The sequence below is a fragment of the Nansenia antarctica genome, assembly GCF_963989245.1.
Source record: "Nansenia antarctica genome assembly, chromosome: 15".
Lineage (NCBI taxonomy): Eukaryota > Metazoa > Chordata > Actinopteri > Argentiniformes > Microstomatidae > Nansenia > Nansenia antarctica.
The window spans coordinates 22,367,988-22,379,651 of NC_137685.1; positions in this window are offsets into that span (position 1 = coordinate 22,367,988).

Below are 11,664 nucleotides of genomic sequence, written 5' to 3' on the forward strand. Positions count from 1 at the left end.
GTAATGTCCACGCCCCTTTTTGGGTGATAGAAGAGTAGAAGTTTGACTGGCGGTCAATGGGAATTTCTGTTCTTTGCTACTTTAATCAGATAAAATAAGAAAACCGTAGTGCTTTTTAGATATTAGGAGCACAAATCCGATGGCCAGTTAGGCAAACTATTATATAGTGTCATTGCCGATCAATGATCGACGTCATTATATAGAGAAAATGAATGAAATAAGGGTTGATTCATCAGAGCAGTCATACGTCATCTCCCTGTCATCAGGCATTTGTAGTTCTTCAGTTGATTTGCCGTGTAAATCCCCAGATGAGTGTTACATTAGTTTTCTTAAGATAGGATAATAAATAAATCTGTTCAATGGGCATTTGCCAAAGTAGCCTACTGTTAATCAGTATTTATCCTGTATGGTGTATATGAAGATGTTATGACGTTTTATCATGAAAATAATGAACAGCAAGCTAGATCCAAAACTAGGGCCGGTGGAGGAGGGCAATTGTCACATTGGACAGACTACCAAAACAGAAAAATAAAGTATCTTAACGACAGCAAAAGTGATGGATGTCAGAAATACATTACCTGGAGATTCAATAAGGTACTTTTATATGACAGGATATTGGTTAGGGTTATATGACACCTGTAGCAAGATAGATAGATAGAGCCAAAAGTAAAAAGTCGCTAATAAAAAAAGTCGCTAGTAATTGTATGACGCGCCAAACAATCCGCTGAGATGAAAAGTACGTTTTAGAGCATTTATTGAATAGAACAATCAAACTTGGCGACGTACAAAAATAATCCATAAGCGATCAAAACCAGAAAAATAACAAACTATGCGTATAGAATATGCGTATAATGCGGTCAACAAAAATACATCGTTCCCCTCTCTCTCCACTACCGCCATGCAAGGTGCGCAGGTGATTAAATTACCTTGCAATATCACCCCCCATAACCATATGACTTCTCAATACGGTGATCTAGGCAATAAACAAACAATCAAAGTAAACTCACAATAAACCCATTAGCCTGTTATACTAAATACCCCCTAAATCATATTCATACCTCCTACAACACCTCAGGCCTTTAGGTCGGGTGGTTCATCCACATGGATGGAGGCAGACTGAAAGGACACACATTCATTGCCTATTTCATAAATGTTCTCCATATAACGACGTCGATCATTGATCGGCAACGACACTATATAATTGTTTGCCTGACTGGCCATCGGATTTGGGCAGTCTGGGGATTTACACGGCAAATCAAATGACAGGGATTAAAGCAAAAAAAAATCTCCTGACGGAAAAAGAAATTCAGGCCAAATCGGGGCCGGTGGCTTTCCGTGCGCAAAGCGCGCGTGCGATTTTCCGTTCTATGTTCTAATGCTTTGACTTTTCTTTCGAAAAATGTGAACACATTTCCGCGTTGTATAAAATCAATGACACATCGCTAGTCAACTAACACAGCTTGTTTTGTGAGCCTGCTAACAATGTAAAGTAGTGTTCTAGTTAACTAGGTAGCAGTCCAATCCATTACGTTGCAGTATTTTGGCTTGACTAGCGAGTTTGTGTTGTGGTTCTCAACAACGTTGAAACGTAGTTTCACCCTTTTCCATAGTTTTGAATAATAAATGTGTGGACTGACGATGTAGCGCAGCCTAACTTATTCTAATAATTATTTAACATAGTTTTATTGTGATAATTATTCCCCCCTCCTCCCAGACTTACAAGGTCACATTATTATTGGATTTGTTGTTTGCGTGCCGGGTGAAGTTAGCTAAACATTTAACCTGCTAGCTAGCAAGAGACACATAATGTCACTCTCCAAAGGTCTAAAGAGGAAAGTTGACGGTGAAAACAGGGCATTTAAAGAGGAATGGACAGCGAACTATGCATTCATCCTACCTGGTTTCATCAATGCAAAGCCGTTGTGAGACTCACATTTTACGTGCTCACAATGAATGTTCCCTTCCACCTATACATGCGAGTCGTCCTTTCGTCAATGAATGCGATAAAGACGGACTAGAGGAATCGATTGATGCATAAAAACCTTGAGAACTGCCGGATTGAAGTGACGTCCATAATAATAATAAATAATAATAATACATTAGACTTATAGCGCTTTTCTAGACACTCAAAGACGTCCATATCACCAGATAGCCAACAAATAGTGACCGATGGGAGATGCCAGTTTTCTCATTAAGTGAGATTTAATAGCCTAATATTATTTTTTCTATTTTTAATGAATGGCTCATTGTAATTATTATCCCTAGTAATGTAGCGTGTTTGCTCTGTCGTTTCAGGAGCATATAGGCTAAGCGGATTCAGCTTTCTTTTTTTTTTGCGCCGATTTTGTTGTCAATGTTTTTCATCAAATTAAACTGCATTTGCTTTGTTACTGTTCACATGTGTAGTGCAGTCACATTCACATAGCCTATAAGTAAACATTAAGTTTGAATGATTTACTGAGCTGGCGTTACTTTTTTCAAACCACACACCGCATGTCGGCTATTTCAGCACCACGCATTGTCCACCTATTTATCACTATGAGGGGTTCAGCGTCAGTGCACCCCGCTCTGTTACTGTCGCATAATTGTAGCCAATAAAGGCCTATATGTAGGCTATATAGGCTATTATATATCATTTATATACCTAATACCAACATCAAAATAGATTGTATGCCTCTACAAATCATATTACACCAGGTAAAATCCGTCACAATTTGGAATAAATCCGTCACAACTTGGAATAAATTTACGGAAATCTGTTGTAGCGACGTAATCCCTGAAATTAAGAACTCCAAATCCCTGATGACAGGGAGATGACGTATGACTGCTCTGATGTCTGAGGCTTGTTTCGGATCCGCTTTTCCATGTTTCACGTCAGGGTGATGCCTCAATAAGTGGTTTCCGTAGATGTGTGGTGTTTCCACAAAATGTAACCTCCACTGCGCACAGCTTGCATATGGCTTTGCTTTTGGCGACTGTAAAAAGTATTAATGTGTGTAGACTTCCTAACACTGTAGGGTATTGACTTCCTACACTGTATGAGGGTGTAGCAGGTTACTTTCTGCTGGGTTAGTATTCTGCGTTGTGTCTTTTTCACGAAGAAACACCGGTTGGATGAGCAGTGGATTTATTCCCTTTAACATAGACACATCAGAAACAGGTGTCACATCAGTTCTCTTCCACCATCCACATACTGTAAAAAATAAATACAATGATGAACACCAACATATTGTGACGTTAGAATTATATCTATCTCAATTTTTGTCAACATTTAGTTTTCTACATAATCTGATCCATTAGGTGTTTATTAATGCCTGTGTGGTGTTATCAGTTAGTAATTAATCAAATACAAAGGTTCCATCTCATAGAACATAATGGAATGTAAAAACTTTGGTGCTCAATATCTCTGAACTACCCTAAATGGAGATAGAACCTTCTCATTCTAAGCTCACGATATACTGTATCACGAGGCAACATCGCCATTACAACTGGCACAATGTACATTCTCAAGACCAGCGCGCGCCTCTCCCCTCACGTTCACACGGTGGCTAGCTGCTAGCATACAACCTAGTAGCCAGTCTCACTCCTCAATCTTAATCAAAACAAAATATAAGAAGACAATTTCTTCTACACAGCTTAGCAAACACATAAACATCCACATTATATTCTGTTACAGTGTGTGTCGCAAAAATATTCAACCCCAAAATCTCAAATAACGATGGAGAGAGCAGAAAAAGACCGTGTCACCAGCTCAGAGTAAAACGCGTTCTGAGCTGGACCATGCGTGTCACCGTAATAGCGCCCCCACGGGAAACAAAAAAATGTATGCAATGTAATTAACGTAGGAACCAATAATCTCAATCTCATTTTGGGGAAATTCACAACACAAATAAAATAGCATAATAAACAATATTGACTTGGCTACAAGGGCATAGGCTACTGTAGGCTAATGTATCTTGCTGTAACCTTCTGTACTCTTCCTGTAGTTCTGGGTCGGTGTACATTTTGGCTCTGAATTTTGTCAGCCTAGCCTTTGCTAAAGCTCTCATTTTTTTCCACCTGCTGACTGTCTGCAATGAAACAGGACATAAAGCAAAAAATATAAACAGTTAGTACATGTTTACTCATTATACATAATTAGACAATAATGAAGTAGCCTATATAAATGTCATCTGTCAACTGTATCATAACACCGCTGATTGATTGATTTTCAACTGCATGAAATACCATAATGTCTATGGTTCACAGAGTCGGTCAGGAAGTCCAACAGCCAATAGCACAGCGAGGTGTTCACTCCCAGCCCATCCAGTTTTTGTACAAGCTGCTGGGGGATGATTGTGTTAAAAGCTGAGCTAAAGGTCCCCCGACCTTGTAATAGAACAAGCCCTCATGCGAAGTATGAAATGTTTGAAACACAACGTTTGGTTCTAGTGGATGTGGGTTCTTTCCAACCCTGCAACATCTGAAATCAACAATGCAATGAAATAAGTGACATGGGTAAACTATGAAACTAGTGAACAGCACAAGGACCGTTCTGCATCAACACAGGAAAGAGACAACGCAGACACTAAATAAACAGACATCAAAATACTTGATGATACTTGATTGTTGGAGTCACAAAATCTGTTGCCGGGTATGAACACCTTCAACACCTAATCACTGGTGTGACAGCCCATAATACGGTGAATGTGGACCATTCAAAAGAGGTTGGTAGAAGGGTCTTAAATCTCACAACATAGCTATCTATCTCACGGCATTTGATAACAATGTCGAAGCGAGAGGCGTTTATAGCTTCGGTCTGCAAAGAGAATGTGGAGGACTTTCTACATTTTGAAAAACTCCACGTAAGTTCTAACTTTAGAAAGATTACACCACGATTATGAACAGCCTTCATTTAAAGGACATGGTAGGGAAAAAGGTGACAGAATATACCTTCAAGAGGAAAGCACATGCAGTCACCATGGATTACAAATCCACAGTCAAACTGAACAAATTATCTGAAGCCTTCAAGTATGAACTCTGTGGGTATCCACCTGCGCTCTGCTCAAAAACAGTGTTTCTCCCAGTGAACAAACCCCAAATTGCAAAAGCAATATGGAACGCAGTCCCTCATGATGGTGCCAGAAAGAGACATCCCGTACTTTTCTTTACTTTTATTTATTTGTATAGCACTTATTAAGACAGCAGTCACAAAGTGCTTCACAGTACATTTGGTAGAATATTGCATAACACAGCAAATAAACAGCCAGCGTAATTCATAAAAAAGTAAACAAGCATTTCACACAAGCAATAAAACAAATGATAAAATGAACGAATGATAAAATCAATGCAAATATCAGAAGTAAAAAGAGAAAACAACGTATAAAAATGCCATCCTATATAAGTGGGTTTTTAAACGTTTTTTAAAAAGTGGTACAGACCCAGCTAACCTGACAGTGAGGGGGAGGCGATTCCATAATGTTGGAGCTCCAACAGTAAAAGCACGGCCACCCTTTGTTTTGAGCCAGGTGTGTTTTAAGGAGGGATTTAAAAATCTCCAGGGTCTGAGCGGCCCGTACGTGGAGGGGGATGCTGTTCCAAAGTTTAGGTGCAGCAGCCGCAAAGCCTCATGGTCATGGGTAAAGGTGAGCCCATGTGGCTGTGGCGTTGTGTTGAAGACAGGCTGAAAGCGATGCAAATGACTCCACCCTGCCCCCACTGTGATAGATGACTCCAGTCCAGTATGGAGGGTTACCTGCTGGTTGCCACCTCCAAAGTGAGTTTCTTTAATCTCTCTGCTATATTTACAAGAATAGTTCTCACTATTGTCTACGTGAATAACTACGTCATTCTGGGTCAGGGTTTCTCTCAAACTCCTCAGTCTTTCAAACTGGTGATTGATATTGTAAATGTGCCTGGAGAAGTTTGAGAGGTGTTCCTGTGTGAGCTCCACCAACTTCTCAATGGAGGTATTCACCTCCCGTAATGTCCACGCCCCTTTTTGGGTGATCGAAGAGTAGAAGTTTGACTGGCGGTCAATGGGAATTTCTGGTCTTTGCTACTTTAATCCGATAAAATAAGAAAACCGTAGTGCTTTTTAGATATTAGGAGCACAAATCCGATGGCCAGTTAGGCAAACTATTATATAGTGTCATTGCCGATCAATGATCGACGTCGTTATATAGAGAAAATGAATGAAATAGGGGTTGATTCATCAGAGCAGTCATACGTCATCTCCCTGTCATCAGGCATTTGTAGTTCTTCAGTTGATTTGCCGTGTAAATCCCCAGATGAGTGTTACATTAGTTTTCTTAAGATAGGATAATAAATAAATCTGTTCAATGGGCATTTGCCAAAGTAGCCTACTGTTAATCAGTATTTATCCTGTATGGTGTATATGAAGATGTTATGACGTTTTATCATGAAAATAATGAACAGCAAGCTAGATCCAAAACTAGGGCCGGTGGAGGAGGGAATTGTCACATTGGACAGACTACCAAAACAGAAAAATAAAGTATCTTAACGACAGCAAAAGTGATGGATGTCAGAAATACATTACCTGGAGATTCAATAAGGTACTTTTATATGACAGGATATTGGTTAGGGTTATATGACACCTGTAGCGAGATAGATAGATAGAGCCAAAAGTAAAAAGTCGCTGAGAGACGCAACCAGGGTCTGGGCTGGTAATTGTATGACGCGCCAAACAATCCGCTGAGATGAAAAGTACGTTTTAGAGCATTTATTGAATAGAACAATCAAACTTGGCGACGTACAAAAATAATCCATAAGCGATCAAAACCAGAAAAATAACAAACAATGCGTATAGAATATAGAATAGAATAGACTTTATTGTCCTTGTACAGTTGCCTATACAATGAAATTGTAGTGGTTCTTCTGAAGGTGCAAAAACTGACAAAAAACTGACAAAAAACTGCAAAAAAAATTCAAAAGCGAAAATGCTATAAAACAAGCTAAGAGACAATGAGGTCCGTGGTGTCAAGTGCAAATAAAGACAACAATATTAAGAAAATAAAAACAACTATAAAAGCAAGCTAAAAGACATGAGGTCAGTGTCTCATCATCATCCACATGGATGGAGGCAGACTGAAATTCTGTAATCCTACTTTGATTGTTTGTTTATTGCCTTGATCACCGTATTGAGAAGTCATATGGTTATGGGGGGTGATATTGCAAGGTATTTTACCTGCGCACCTTGCATTGCGGTAGTGGAGAGAGAGGGGAGCGATGTATTTTTGTTGACCGCTGTTAGAGCAAATTATCAATAAAGGCAGCCTGTTTCGTTTCAAGATGTATAAGAAATGATATTTAATATTTTCCTCTATAGAAGGAGGAAGTTTACAGGTTCGTCAGACGCATCTGAAGATTCAAAGTTCCTCGTAAAGTCAAGATCATTCATTACATCTCAGTATTTATGCACTCAGGTACCCTCAGGTAAGAGGTCCGCCCTCGAGTGAGGTCTAGACCAATCATGAGCAATGGGTGTGGATTTGTACATCGAGGAAGATGATGGGGGATGAAGGTTAAGGGGGAATCGGCCCCCACTTTCTCCTAGAGACACAAAGGTGAAAAAGGAACACAATGGCTACAACTGGTTTAGTCTGGTCTTAGAGTACTGGGTCTGGGGAAACACAAAAGTCCAAAACTGCTCTAGATGGCTTAGTCCATCTAGGTAGAAAAGAGAGCAATCAGGTCTTTGTAATCATTTAAATATGTCTGTTGTCTAGCCAATGTCAAGCTTCAAGTAGAGAAACTGGTTTCATTTTGTGTTTACAACAGGAAATCAGTTTCTATAGCTTTCTCTAGATATTAAATTTTCTGTTGTGAAGTTTGAATCTTAAATGTAGAAAAATGTCTTATTACATATAATAGTTTTCTCTCACACCGCATTATACGCATATGACACAGATGAACCACGGATGAACCAGATGAGACACTGACCTCATGTCTTTTAGCTTGCTTTTATAGTTGTTTTTATTTTCTTAATATTGCTGTGAATATGTGAATATGTTTTTCTGTTTTTGCACCTTCAGAAGAACCACATTTTCATTGTATAGGCAACTGTACAAGGACAATAAAGTGTATTCTTTCAACCCTTCCAACTTCCTGAATGAGCAGGGAGAGTTTGAGAGGCCTGAGGCCTTCCTGCCCTTCTCTGCAGGTATATAGCGCAAAACAAAGTACATCGCTATAGATAAATGTTGATGATGGATGGAAATAAATGGCTGATTGAGCTTTTTTCTTGTTATTGTTGTTAATGTGTCAGGGCCTCGTATGTGTCTTGGGGAAGGACTAGCTCGTATGGAGCTTTTCCTGATTATGGTGACGCTTCTGCGACGCTTCCAGTTTGTCTGGCCTGAGGACGCAGGGGAACCTGACTACACTCCTGTGTTTGGAGTTACTCTGTCCCCCAAGCCCTATAGACTAGGTGTAAGGCTGAGAGGGAACCAGTGAGGGGGAAGAGGTCAGGTATAGTCTGATATTATCGATGTGATATAGTTAAACCCTGTATGTTGTTGTTGTTGTTGTTGTTGTTGTTGTACGTAAATCTATTGTACTTGCTATTGTGTTTTACACAAATAATTGTTGCTGTCAGTTTTGCTTTGTATAACCTTGATTAAGATTGATGGAACACTTGGCGCACTGTGTGACAAAATGTTGGTTCAAGTAAATATGTCTTCCTCCTTCGTCTCCTTCCTTACATGCGTTACCATTGAAGAGCATACGTTGTTAAAATGTTATTGGACTGGTATGTAATATTTTTGTAAAATAAATAGTTAGCAAACATTAGTTTAACATAAGTTATGTGGAATGTTTGGCTTGCTGAATTCTTAATAAAAGTATTTATAAATGATTGTTCTGCAGTTGTTCCTCGTCTCTAAAGCATCTTTCACACAGGTCACAACCAATGAATCGAGACTAGCAACCTGTCTTGTACAGTTGCAATCAAAATTATTCAACCCCCAATTGCACATTAGGTTTATTGGCAAACTATTTCTCAGCTGTTTGCAATAAACAAATTACACAATAACTGTTTAAGTAGTTAAATGAAACTAATATTACACGTTTAAAAAAAAAATCCAAATTCAACACAAAATTCTACTTGAGTAGGCTACAGCTCAAGCAGGAGTTGAAAATGTGAGAAAGATGCGGTGCCAACAACAGATTAACATCGCTATTAAAATCGATTTTCTCTGACCTAGCAAAAGTGAACCCTCGCATATGGAGTATACGGTTTAGCAATCGGTTTTGCGAATCACATTATTGCATTACAATTTGAATATTGACTCAAATAACGCAGGCAAAAGTGGCAAATGAATATGCTATTTTGGGATTGCATAGTCATTTGCACATTAGAATGAACTTTAGAATTTTGTCAGCTACAAAGCAGCGCATGACTTTGAAATGTAAATGTCAAATGGCTTTGCATTATAATTGTAATATTGACAGTGAATGTGCACATCAGGTACATGAAAATGAAAATGCAAATCATTAGAATTGCATTTGAATTTGAATATTGTCTGAAAGAATGCATGCAAAAGTGGAACATGCAATTGCAATCTCATATTGCATTAGCATTTGAATTAAGTCTACTATATGCTTCCATACCTTGGTAGCCTAGTGACCATGTCGTTGCTCATTGATAGTACAGTATCGTGTCCTCACTCTCCATAAAATTGGATAGCCTGGTTATATTACCCCACATTAACCACTGTAGCCTACTGTCTATTCATTGACATGTACATACTTTTATCAAGCTGAAGCAAGCATATTTTCTTCAGAATAGTCATTTATTAGTGACGTTGATTACTGTGAAGTCAATGCGGACGGTGGTCAAGTTGTTAATGTAGCCTCGCGCTACGTGCACTGAATATGAATGTAAAAAGTAAATATATTTGCATGAATATCAATATGTACAGTAAAGATATATCTATACAGTGTGATGCGTACAGGACAAGGACGAATAAGATATGTGCAGTGCGCACGTATCCTTTGTGCACTCCTTCATAATACGTGAGGCAATATTTCTTATGTCGGTGGAAATGGTATCCATTTCAAAGCGTTTCTCCTCTTTCATACTTCTGCCAGCGGAGGCGCAGTTGATAATTTCTCCAGTTTCTATGCGTACGCATGGCTGCCAGTGTGCTTAGAGGTGCGCACAGTTTCACAAGATCTCGCCTCTTGGGGTATCGATGATCATGAAATGCATCTGCGTTTCCTGGGGCCTCATTTATAGAAAGTACTTTGGATCAAATTTTATCTTACCCGTGTCGTACGTAGAAAACCACGTCAAAGTAGTGATTTATAACATTTCAACGTGAGTTAATTTGACCGTGGAAACGATCGTAGCTCTACGTCAGGTAATTGACTTGACGTACGCACATTACCTACTGGTTATGCAGAGTTATTACAGGCATTTTTCAGAGTTCTGTCTGGCTTTTGACTGACCATTTATATGCAACGTTTGCAGGAAAAGTGCTATACAAATACAAAGTTATTATTATAGGCAACTATGGGCGTCAAAAAGGGTGGTACAAGATGCTCGTTCACGTGCACAACATTTTAGAGTTGATTGTGATTCATAAATGGAAGCAGGCGTGGGACTTGCAAATGCCACTGGCGCGCGCACCGTTTTATTAATCCGAATGTTGGTGTGGGTAAATGTTCTTGCTTTGCGTAGGTACGCAAGCCGTTTACGCCAGTTATACGCAAAGCTTTATAAATGAGGCTGGTCCCATAGGCTACATGAAGTCAACAATCAGCTCAGGAACACAAAATTGAGAAATATGTAGAGAAAGATAGACAGTTTAATGTATACATCTTCCACTGTATCCAAAATATCCCAAATATAATGCTTAATATGTCCGGGAGCCATGGGGTTGAACCAGCTTTTCTGCTGTTTCTTGTTGCATCAGCCATGACATCCTCACTCAAATGAGAGGACGTGACAGAGTTAGGACGTGACAGAGTTAGGACGTGACAGAGACAGCCACTGAGACAGCCACTGAGACAGCCACCGAGACAGCCACTCACACGGCAACTGACACAGCCACTGACACAGCCGCTGACACAGCCACTGAGACAGCCGCTGAGACAGCCACTGAGACAGCCACTGAGACAGCCACTGAGACAGCCACTGAGACAGCCACTGACAGCCACTGAGACAGCCACTGACACAGCCACTGAGACAGCCACAGCCACTGAGACAGCCACTGAGACAGCCAATGAGACAGCCACTGAGACAGCCAATGAGACAGCCACTGACAGCCACTGAGACAGCCACTGACACAGCCACTGAGACAGCCACTGACTCAGCCACTGAGACAGCCACTGACAGCCACTGAGCTTTTTTTTCCGGAATATTATTCCTGCGTTTCATGACCAGGTTCTCCTCCACACGCCTCAAAGCTTCCTGGGTCATAAACAACGATACCTTCCTCCTGAGGAGAGCTGCTGCTTGATGATAGGCTGGCTGAAGGGAACCTCCCTGATGACCTGGTTGGTGGAGGGAACCTCCCTGATGACCTGGTTGGTGGAGGGAACCTCCCTGATTGGCTGGTTGGTGGAGGGAACCTCCCTGATGACCTGGTTGGTGGAGGGAACCTCCCTGATGACATGGTTGGTGGAGGGAACCTCCCTGATGATCTGGTTGGTGGACGGGAC